This window comes from Littorina saxatilis, linkage group LG17 (assembly GCF_037325665.1).
Source record: "Littorina saxatilis isolate snail1 linkage group LG17, US_GU_Lsax_2.0, whole genome shotgun sequence".
NCBI classification, from domain to species: domain Eukaryota; kingdom Metazoa; phylum Mollusca; class Gastropoda; order Littorinimorpha; family Littorinidae; genus Littorina; species Littorina saxatilis.
The window spans coordinates 37731741-37743213 of NC_090261.1; the positions used below are offsets into that span (position 1 = coordinate 37731741).

At 39.2% G+C, this 11473-nt stretch overlaps 1 long non-coding RNA gene across 1 annotated transcript; it reads right to left on the reverse strand.

Moving 5' to 3' along the window:
• Positions 1-3531: 3531 nt before the first annotated feature.
• Positions 3532-8713, reverse strand: LOC138952943 (uncharacterized). Its single transcript, XR_011451461.1, has 6 exons — positions 8585-8713; positions 8248-8289; positions 7643-7721; positions 6721-6842; positions 6061-6107; positions 3532-5077 (listed from the first exon to the last, which is right to left on the reverse strand). It is a non-coding gene; the product is annotated as an uncharacterized lncRNA (long non-coding RNA).
• Between the last annotated feature and the right edge of the window lie 2760 nt (positions 8714-11473).

Here is an 11473-nt window from a genome sequence, read left to right on the forward strand (position 1 = left end):
CACAAGAACTCTAGCGATGGCTTTTGACTGTTGAGAGGAACGGCGATTTGCACTGATAAACCGGCCGTCGTCTGCTACGACCCTTGCGTGACCCTGCTTCCGGGCTTTTCTTTTTTTAAACTTTCACAACTTCGAATTGTTCTGATCTTGTCTTGATGAAAAACGAATTCTTTTATGATTAAAGAATGTTTGTGTAACAAGCTGTCAATTTATTATTTAGATTTTAAAAGTTAGGTCTAGCGCAAAAACGAGGCGCCGTTGTTGTTAACGGAACAAGTCTACGAAAATAAATTCTTTGAAAATGTCTCACGCTCGACAGAAAGCAGCCAGGATGTTCCCGTTCGGTGAGCGTTCAAATGGAAGTATGCTTGTACTGTATTTAGACGCTCGGGGAGCTCTGTGATGGTTTACGGGAGGCTTACTGTGCCTTTAATGTGGAACAACGACACATCTGATAAACAAATAGCCAGTTTGTTACCAACATGAGAAACTAGGGTTTAGAATCGAAGCGGTAAACCCGGACGCTGTTTGTACACGTAAATCCGGAGAAGCTATCGAAGTAGGTGACATGTCGTTTCACTCCGAGTGTGCCAGCACCGGCCCTCTACCCGCCAAACCCCCACTAGACAGGGAAAGTGGTTCGACCTTGCATGAATGCAGGGCAAGTTCGAGTTTGCTAGCTAAAATTGCTGCTAGTGCTTGCCTTGTCTAGATCTGGAACTTTTTCAATTGGATTTTTTCTCTCTATTATACTGGAATAAGTGGGTGCTTTTCTAGATCTAAGCATCGACCGAATTAGATAATGATGTTCCTTGCATTGCATTCTCCTAAATCTGTTATTCTAACCAGTTTGTTTAAGAATATAATTGTTCGTTTTTTGTTGATAAGCTCACAAGATTTTTTTCTTTTTTAAGTAAGTGGTTTCACACGTACAACATGAGACCCACATGCACTAGACAATGGAAGTTGAGGTCCTCGTTCAATACCACAAATGCCAGTATTATACTTCAGACTCCTTTTGGAGGAATGTGTGGGGTTTGGGTGTTGAACTTGAAGTGGCAGATTGTTTGCACAGGTATGAATGTTCGTACGTTCGTACGTGCACGCATGTATGCAGGCATTTGTTTGTCAAGCAGGAACATGCAACATTTTGTTGACCGTATGTGAGTGCGTGTGTAATAAAACCAACGACAAACAATACAAAAAGCTCCAGCTCTGCTTCTTCACCAGTCACAGACGCATTGCGTTGTTCAGCTTTCCAGAAATATATTAACTCAGTCATAACCGGCTTCATGAACACAGAAGAATGCTATCAAAGTTAGCATATATATATACACACAAGTAAATTCAACAAATATTGGCATAATGCAAAGACAATGTAAACCTTATTTACCTTCAGTTCTATATTTAGCAAAGAGCATTAACAAAGAAGACATAATTATAGTGTTTACACTGAAGTTCTCAAATCACACTGAATTCTTTATGTTTTAAGATTGTTGCATTCTCTGTCTTTGCAGATGTCATAGCATTTGGAGCAGATCTTCAAAGTCTCCTATTGCAGACATGCCATCGTCTGCACTGGTTGTATCAACAACTTTTTCCAAGGCTGGTGCTGCAGATTTAACAAGTATATATCGTCTGCTGCAAACTCAACATTAACAACTTCTCTGTCTGCTCCTGCTTCGAATTCAACAATTCTTGTTGTCTGGTGCTGCTGCAAAGTGAATGACTTCTTCGTTTGCTGCTGCAGGTTTAACAAGTATATCGTCTGCTGCAAATTCAACAACTTCTTTGTCTGCAGATGACGCTACAAATTCAACAACTTCTGTGTCTGCTCCTGCTTCAAATTCAACAATTCTTTTTATCTGCTGCTGCAAAGTGAATGACTTCTTCCTCTGCTGGTGGTGTTGCAAATAACCTCATCTTTCCTTGTGTCTCTGGCATCATTCGGATACATGTACAAGATACCTAGCTGTGCAAAGACTTTTTTTTTAAACCCAAAAGATGGAATAGAATTGGTAAATTTCTAGGTACAGAACCTAAAAGTGGGATACATGTATCCAAACTCACTTCCAGAAACTTTAGAACTGATTCAACTTCCGACATTTTTATCATGGTTTTATGGTGTGTGTTTTTTTAAATGTACAGTATATATATCATGGAAATGATGAATAAATGTTTAGAACATATTCTCACAACATATTTCTAATGGTTTTATTTATTTGTCTTTTGTTTTGTTTCATGTTAGCATGCACACTTCCTTCTTCTTCTTCTTCTGGATTCGTGGGATGAAACTCCCACGTACACTCGTGTTTTTGCACGAGTGGAATTTTACGTGTATGACCATTTTTATGTGTGGTTCTTTTTATGTTTGCACTCAACATAAAAAACACACGTTTGAATAACTTGAATCTAACCATTATATTGTGCTTTTTATTTGGTAAAATTGACATTAGCCGTAAACGAAAATTAACTTTAATTTAACTTTATATTATGGTTTTGTTTTAATGAACGTTAATTTAATGTTAATTTAACGTTAAATTAACGTAAAAACTAAACGTTTATCTCATGAGCAAACTTGGAATCCAATATCGGACCGATATCGGGCAGATATGGGATATCTTGGTCTGAGGGAGAAAAAAAATTCTAATAAAAAGTTTAATTATAGTTTTATTTTGGTTCTTTGTATCAGACCTATATCCAATATTGGCCCAATGTCGTAATCCTATATCGACCCGATTTGAAATCCGATATCGGGATCCGATATCGACCCGATATCGTAACCCGATATCGGTCCGATATCGGTCCGATATCGGGGTGCTGGCTGGATATCTCGGACCAAGATATCCGATATCTGCCTGATATCGGTCGGATATTGGATTCCAAGTTTGCTCATCAGATTAACGTTAAATTAACGTCAACTTTATTGGCCCAATGTCGGAATCCAATATCGGTCCGATATCGACCCGATATCGTATCCGATATTGGTCTGATATCGTGCCAATATTGGTGTGATGGATGGGATTGTATTGGCGATGATGTGAAAACTTGGAATCCAATATCGGACCGATATCAGAATATCTTGGTCCGAGGAAAAAAGAAAAAAAAACCAATAAAAAATTTAATTATAGTTTTATTTTGGTTCTTTTTATTTTTGCACTCAACGTAAAAAGACACATGTTTAAATAACGTTAATCTAACCATTATATTATGCTTTTTATTTGGTAAAACTGACATTAGCCGTAAACAAAATTAACTTTAATTTAACGTTATATCCGATATCGGTCCGATATCGGTCCGATATCGGATTCCAAGTTTGCTCATCAGATTAACATTGAATTAATGTTAACTTAATTAACGTAAAAAGTTAACATTAATTTAATGTTAATCTGATGAGCAAACTTGGAATCCGATATCGGACCGATATCGGACCGATATCGGACCGATATCGGATATCTTGGTCCGAGATATCCGGTCAAATCCGATATCGGACCGATATCGGACCGATATCGTGTGCTGACTGGGATTTTATTTCAGGAAAAAGTCAATCGAATCTACACAAAAAAAGGTTATTGCGTTGTTCTGTCTTTGAGACTGTATCACGTAATATTGAGCTACTAGAAGAAACATGTCTGTGGCATAGTTTGACCCAACAGATAGAGAAGTCAACAGAGGTATATTCTGCCGTCAGCAGCTTTATTGCTGTTTTGAATTTGATCTTGCATAATTTTATTACATAATTTTGCAACACACAAAGAAATCGTAATTGAATATTTTACGCAAAATTGAATAATTCGCGAACATGTTTGTATGAACAAATATTATTTTAAGAAAATATGAGTGTGAGGATGGACGTATTTTGAGTGAAGTAGCAGAAATTCTTTTTAAGTTCTTTAGCTACATGCACACGTTCTGTTAATTACGTTCTTAGCAGGGAGATCCAGATTAATAATACTGCTGTGACAGGTTGTGGTTTCCATACACACTTTGAATACAGGAAAACAAAAACAAAAACACAGTTAAAAAAAAATGTGCACATATGATTAAAATATTAAAGTGTACAGAATAAAAGCAAGATATGTACAAAAACAAATCTCGTGGTTCTCTTGTCAAACCCACTGTAGTAAGCACAGAATAGGAGAGAAGATTTTGGAGAAGGTGGCTTAACCTACTGAAGTAAATGATCAAGAGGATTCTAAGCATCCAGTGCTAAAGCTCTCAAATCACAAGACATACACACTTGTTGTGGCTATCCGAACTGTTGATTTAAAAAAACCATACCTACAAATTGTAAACATCTATTACAAAATTATATATATTGTATGGATCTGTCTTTGTAAAATATACTGTACAGAAAATTTTAAATAATCTGCACAAATCTCGTGGTTCTCTTGTCAAGTAGTAGGCACAGAAAAAAACCCAAAAAACCCTGTGTTTTGTCTTGTAAATTATACTTTACTAAATGTGTACAGTATTCTAAGAAAAGAAAAATTCTTCCTTTTTATCATATCAATTGCCTCCCTTGAATTTTATTTGTAAAATAATTCTGAGAAAAAAAGCTTTCTACTTAAAAGCAGTGCAATCAAGAAAATGGGTACAACCTGTGTGTATACCTTTATTCCTTATTCTTTTTATTTAATTGAGGATGTCACTACGCAGTTTTACTGATTTAAAAAAAAATTCGCTTCAAATTATCTCCCTTGAACAAACACTTCTTTTTACAATAAATTTTGTTTACACGAAGAGGTAGTTTTAAGGGTATATACAAGAAAACAATATTGCAACCTTAGATGTATTAACATTTGGACTAATTCCAAAAAAAAAAATTCAAACTATAAATGATAAATCAAAATAAAACAGATTTTGGGGCTGTACACAAGCTAATAGGATTAATAAACACGAAAGTCGTACCCAAGAATCGTCAAATACTTTTGCTAACAGCTATACTTCAAACATAAGAAAATATGATCTGCATCTCTTGTTATGAAGATGATGGCACTGGTCCACCGAAGTGCATGCCATATATGCTTTACTGTGCGCTCTCCCTCTCAATGGTCTTTCTCTGGCTGACTCGATTCTGAGGAGATAAAAGAAAACACATTCAGTACAAGCTGTAAAAAATAACAACAAAACTAGTATTACTTAAAGTAGCTGCTGGTTTCTGAGTATTTGATTGAAGGCCCAATCCGACTTGTAAGAAGTTTGCCCGACTGTCGCAGATTTGGTTAGGTAATTGCATGGAGTAAAATCATGCCTCAATTTGGTAACATACAAACTGCAATATTCTAAGGCTCTGAGTGTGAGAATACATCGGCGCCACTTTTTAAAAACTTTCTTTTTGTGTGTGCGCATGTTTTAGTGCCAAAAATGAAGAGGCCGAGTGCTCTCTCTGCAAAACTTGTGTGAAGCTTCAGAGCTCTATCAATGGTTTGAAAGAAAAAACATACTTTTCCATTTTTGACGTTCTTGTTCCCTTCCCTGTGAAATTTACTGTCCGTAGGTTACCGGATTTTGTTAATGTCCGTGAAAACCTCAACTATTCATTGCTGAGTGCCTAGTGATAGCTATCCCCCCCAACGACCTAGCACTGCTGAATCCTGATTCTTCCCATTGTTTGATTCTGTAATGAAATTGTGTAGTTGGTAGTTATGTGAGCTTCTTCTTGGTGGGGTGGTGGGGGGGGGGGGGGGGGGGGTGGTGGGGGGTGGGGGGTAGGGGGTGGGGGGGTTGTTATTAAACCATCAGATTACAAAGTAAGACTTCATTGTAATGTGCAGATATTTGTTCAGGTGCCCACGATTTTCTATGTGAAAACATGTTGCTAACTAACATGAACCCAACCATAAAACGTGATGTAGGTGAGTAGCCCATCTAGAAAAAAAGAACCTGTTCTAATTCGGAATTAGAACAGGTTCGTTTTTCTAGATGGGCTACTCACCTACATCACGTTTCATGGTTGGGTTCATGTTAGTTAGCAACATGTTTTAAAATTCTCATCAGGCAATCACGGCTGACACTAAACACAGAACAGGTGGGAGAGACATAATTCAATTTACTCACCTTCCTTGCATTGTGAGACTGGCCATATGAATCTGCTGAAGTAGTTCCTGCACATATTTAATCAAATATGTATCTTAATAACGTGTTAATATCGCTTGTTCTAGCAAATCAGACTTGACAGTTTTCTGAAGGCTTGCACAATTTAAGAGCTTGCCTGTCCCCAATCATTACAATAAGAAACAACATCTAGTATGCAAGTATTTTCAGGGTATGAAGGTTTTAATATAATGTCGGTTCTTCTGGGGGCATGGAGAAACACCTTACACAAAGTAGAACATACACAACAAATTTCAAACAACTGAGGTCACACCATAGTTTTACTCACAAACAAACAACAGCAATACAATAAACAGTCTGCAAACGCCTACATGTTGTCTACACTAGGTATAAAGAAGCACATGAAGACGGGCTTTGTCAAGTAGACCATTATAGCGAATGAGCAACAGCTGATGATCCAAACCACCAAATTGACATGATTTCCCCTTATTCAGTTTGTGATTGTAGTCATATTGACGATGCATGACTTCAATTTTTCAAAGTAAGTCTCTTGGTGCGTTTACGGATACATTCATTGTCACAATTACGACATGCTAATGTCTAACCTGGGTAAACTTCAATTCATGACTTTTTTTCAAACTGGCATAGAAATTATGAGCATACCAGAATTATTTTCCTGTTAGACTGTCTTCTTCTTTTTCTTCTTCTGCGTTCGATATTCAATTCATGGCTGTCATATCGTCAGGTCAGTGGCTGCCATGAAGTCTGCAGTCTTCAGTGTCGGACTGTCAAATGATATTGTAAATAACATAATTTTTGGGTAAAAAATCAAAAGGTATGAGAAATAATCCTTACTTTTTTTGTAATAACCCTCACCACCAATTGTTTTATTTCATTTCCATTTTAACAGATTTAGCACCTCTCCGAAAGCCAGAAATACACTTTAAATCCCCCTCCCCCCCTCGGCCCCCCCCTTCATAAACTAATTAAATAACTAATTAAGGAAAAAAATCCTTACATCATAAAAAATCAGAACCACCAAAACCACCCCCCACCCATCCAATAAAACCTGAATACAAAAACATTTCAAAATAAAAAATGAAAACATTTAATTCCACTTACAAAATATAAAAGTTGTTATGCTTTATTTTCATTATCTGTTTACAAACACATAAATTGCTGTGCAAATCTTTTTAAAAACATCAATGCCTGAGACACCAGTAACCTGTTTATAGTGTTGACCTTGTAGCTTTTCAGTTTAAGAGGCTGTTCTGGAATCTGCACTAAAGTCAAAAATAACCATGAATACCGTGGGAAAAATATTACATCACCAAGACCGAAAAAATAACACCAACCGACACTCCTCACCCTTATTTCACCCACTATGCCAACCCAAAGACTGGAAAATAATAATCAAATACAGAATGAACAAAAATGCTTGATTTCATTTCTTCAATGATAAGTTGAAAATCTTCATTCTTCATAATAATGTTATTGGCATAATGTGTAATTGCCACAATTTACAGAGTTTAATGAAAAAATGATGCGATAAAAATCAAAGTTTATAAACTGATACCTTATTTACCTTGTGGCTTGTGTGCCCCATGTTTAGGAGCGGCTCAAACGTCCTCTGCTCCTCAGTCTGCAAGAAATTAAGCGATGGCCTGAAGGAGAATGGAAAAAAATCCTTTGTCAGCACCATGTGTATGTGTGTGGGTGGGTGTGTTAGATAAATAGGCGGGGGGGGGGGGGGGAGGTGCAATAGCTACCACGCCTAATGCAGTCTGCATAACAAGTACAACACTTCTACAGAGCTTTTATGATACAAAGCTTCAAATAAGAAACACATTACAATCAAATGAAAGCTGAGCCTGTCATTGCAAAATAAGGAATATACAACAATCCAGTGGCATGTAAAATATTGTTCCTTCACAAAGATGGCTCTGACAGCAGAAACAATTTAACTTGAAGTTTGAGTCCAAAATTATTTCTCTACATTAGTGAACGTACTTGCAGTAATACCCCTCACACATGAACTATTCACAGACTGAATAACAGTGTGTTCCCAATGTTGCTTCCGTGTATCGGTTAGATCCATCTCGGTTAGATCCATCTGCAGAGTACGGATTGTCATCCGTTTAATATTAAAAAGGAAAAACAATCAGAACTTGTCATCAGTGATCAACCTACCTTGCAAGAGTGGGGTGAAACACTCACTTCCTGCCAACATGTCTGCAAAAAAAAAGAGTAAACAATACCAATGGAAGCTTAAAATGGTTCTTTTGTTCAATATGTGTACACGTGCTTCATTTCTGGGGTGAAAGTGTAAAATATATCGATGGATTGATAGAACAATATTGCCTCAAGTCCACCGCACCAAAAAATACTTATCAATCAACATTGTCATCACTCGATCAGCTATTCCATCTCTTTCATAAGTGTGTGTGTGATGGTGTGAGCGTGTGTGTGTTTGTGTACGTGTGTGTGTGTGTGTGTTTGTGAACAAGCGTTGAAAAACCTTGTTTACCTTGCTCTAGATCTACCGACTTTCGTAGGCGGAGACTTCTCTGCCGTGACAGCCGCGGCTTCGTTTCCCTGGCAGAATTCAACATCTTGTACAGATCTGCCGGTGATTTTCTTTTCCTCCGCTTCGTGAGTCACTTGATCCACAGATTTAACGAACATTAAATGTTCTTAGTTCTTGTGACGGAAGTAAAATCAAGGAATTAAGTGGGCATTCCTGAGTCCTCTGCTGGCTTCATGTCCACAAAGTAAATCGCACAAACCTGCAGGGTTTGGGGGGTAGTTTATTACTTTGAAGAAGAACAGCTAGTCGTCGCTGCCCGTTCAGCATTCTTCGCGCGACTTTTGTTTTGCAGAGGAAGGCATATGCAGTTTTTTTCCTGATGAATGTTGCCAGGGTGCACAAACTGAGAAATTTTCTATTTCTTTACAGTCTTTTGCACAACATGATTTATAACTGCCGGTGTACGTCTAATTCATGATGCCAACCTGACAGCTGGGTCAAAAGTTACGTTCGAGAAAATACTCGTTGAACTAAGTTCCAAACGAATGTCAAGGCCAGTTCTTGACTGGGTTTGAACTGAAGTTGGGCTCCGAATGGAAATAAACACTTCCTCCAGCTGCTCGACCCATTGATAACAACAGTTGGAACTGGTAGGAAGATGAACAGGTCTTGCGAACTGGCTACACGGTTCAAGTTTAAGTTCAAAGTAAACACTCAACTGAGGTGGCAGGTAATGGCGGACTTGACTTCCTTCATAACCAAATATCACTCTTCTGACAAAAAAACGCAAATGCTATGTTAAACCGGAAAATACGTAAACCGGAAAAGGAAGCGCATCAAAACCAAAATGGCAGCCCCCATGAAATACGAAAGGTCACGGAAAAAAGTCGTGAATAGTGCGGTTACCGTGCCAAAAATCATGCTTCAACCCACCAGTTTTTGCAACAAAATTTTTTTTGCGGGAATGTTCTCAAGACAGTCTGGTTAGTGCCCAGTGCAAAATCTAAGTTTCAAACTATCGGCACAATCAAGAAATTTGCATATTCGTGACGTCATACATTAGTGGAAGAAGACACTGTTTTGTTCTCCAAGATAAGCCTATCATGTTGCATCTCGTTAGAAAGATCTCGGCTCAGAGGACTCAGAAATGCAGCTATTTAATATCTATGACGGCAGTAGTTGACACAAAACGCGTTGAAAAAAGAATCCGCGTGCTTTTTCGCATAAACACACACACACACACACACACACACACACACACACACACACAGAAAAATACACACGCATGTGCTCTCAAGCACACGCACACGCACACTCTTTTATATTCTCTCACCTCTGCTTGTCAATATGCCTCGCCTTATTCAGTAAAGCCGGACAGGGAATTGGAGCAACAGTGACACCACGACACTCTCCATACCCAGGCGAACAAACGAGTCCGTCTTTACGACAGCTGCATCTTCTTGTGTCACAGTCAGTCTTGCATGCACACCGAATCACTTTCAGAAGAGCTGCTGGTGCTGCTGGTAGGACCGATGTGCATGGAACATAAACTTCGCCATCCAACCAAAGAGCTTATACGGATACACCCTTTGATCCAGCTTCCAGCCCCAATCAGTTGGAGTAAGAGTGTCATTTCCTAGCCACTGCTGAACCTGGAGGTAGACTCTTAGACTGTGATATTTCGCAGCACCCGAGGTGGGGGGGGAGGGTATGAACCTGGACGTACGTTGTCCCAGTAGCAACTTTTGTGCAGAAGAGACGATGTTGAAGTGCGTCAAGGCTTTCATCTGGAACGCCATCGTACAGAAGCACAAGTGCTTTTTCCCCAGCACGCATAACATCTTCTTGTGTCTGTATTTCAAGAAAGGCTGCAGCAAGGCACTGTAGTTGGATACTGTTCATCAACTGTCTGAGTGCAGCTCCTTTCCCAATGCCAAAGGGCCCTGATGTTGTGTCCGAGCCTGTTATAGCATGCAGAAAGAGAAGCAGGCGGCGAACATTGTTCAGCTTAGCAATCAATGTCCTCATACTCCATGTCTTCTTCTTTTTGCCGTGCTTGTCAGAAAAGAAGAATACATCATGGGCAGCTGAGTCCACGTGGTAGCCCAGCAACACAAGAAGGTCGGTGTCCTCTCCGACAACAGCAGTGGGGCCATGTTTCGCGCTCTCTGTTGCTGAAAGAGCGATGCTGAGGTCTGCGTCACCCTTTGCATGGATCACTGTGCATTTTGGCTCAAGAGCAGCTCCCAGAGCATAGATGAAGCGTTGCTTATTCTCCGTGTTTACCAGGAACTGCTCCTTGGATGTCTGCAGTTGCATATCCTGTTTGAAGTGGACAGGTTGTCCTGTTGCACTTTTACTTCGGCGGGAGTGTGTCATGTCTTTCCTAGATGGACCAGAAGTATACCCATCAAATACAACAATTGCATTTGAGTACTTTCCTGAAACGTAGCGAACGTATGACTCAATGATCTCCTGAAAAGTTAGTCCTCGTTGCCAGGGGATGCGCTGGATCGAACCACCATCGAGGACGTACTGAAGCACTGCTTCCTCTGGACGCTGGCATTCCGCTTTCTCCACCATTTTCCAAAGTTCGTCTGCTAAGACAGCTTTATTTGGTTGACGGAGAAGTTTTGGTGACTCAAACAGTGATGACGGGTACCCGCAAGTTCAAAATGGAACGCTTCTGCTTTGTCCTGACAGACAGACAAAGTTATGATCGCATAGGCTACACTTACGTGAGCCAAAAATGACTGGTCTGTGTTGTCAATGATTTTCTGCGAGAATGCGATCTATCTGTTTGTCGCAAAGACCGTGTGACACGAAAGTTATGAGCGGAAGACAAATCTGCTGAGTGCAATTACGTTTCAGAAGATAGTTGGTTAAAAC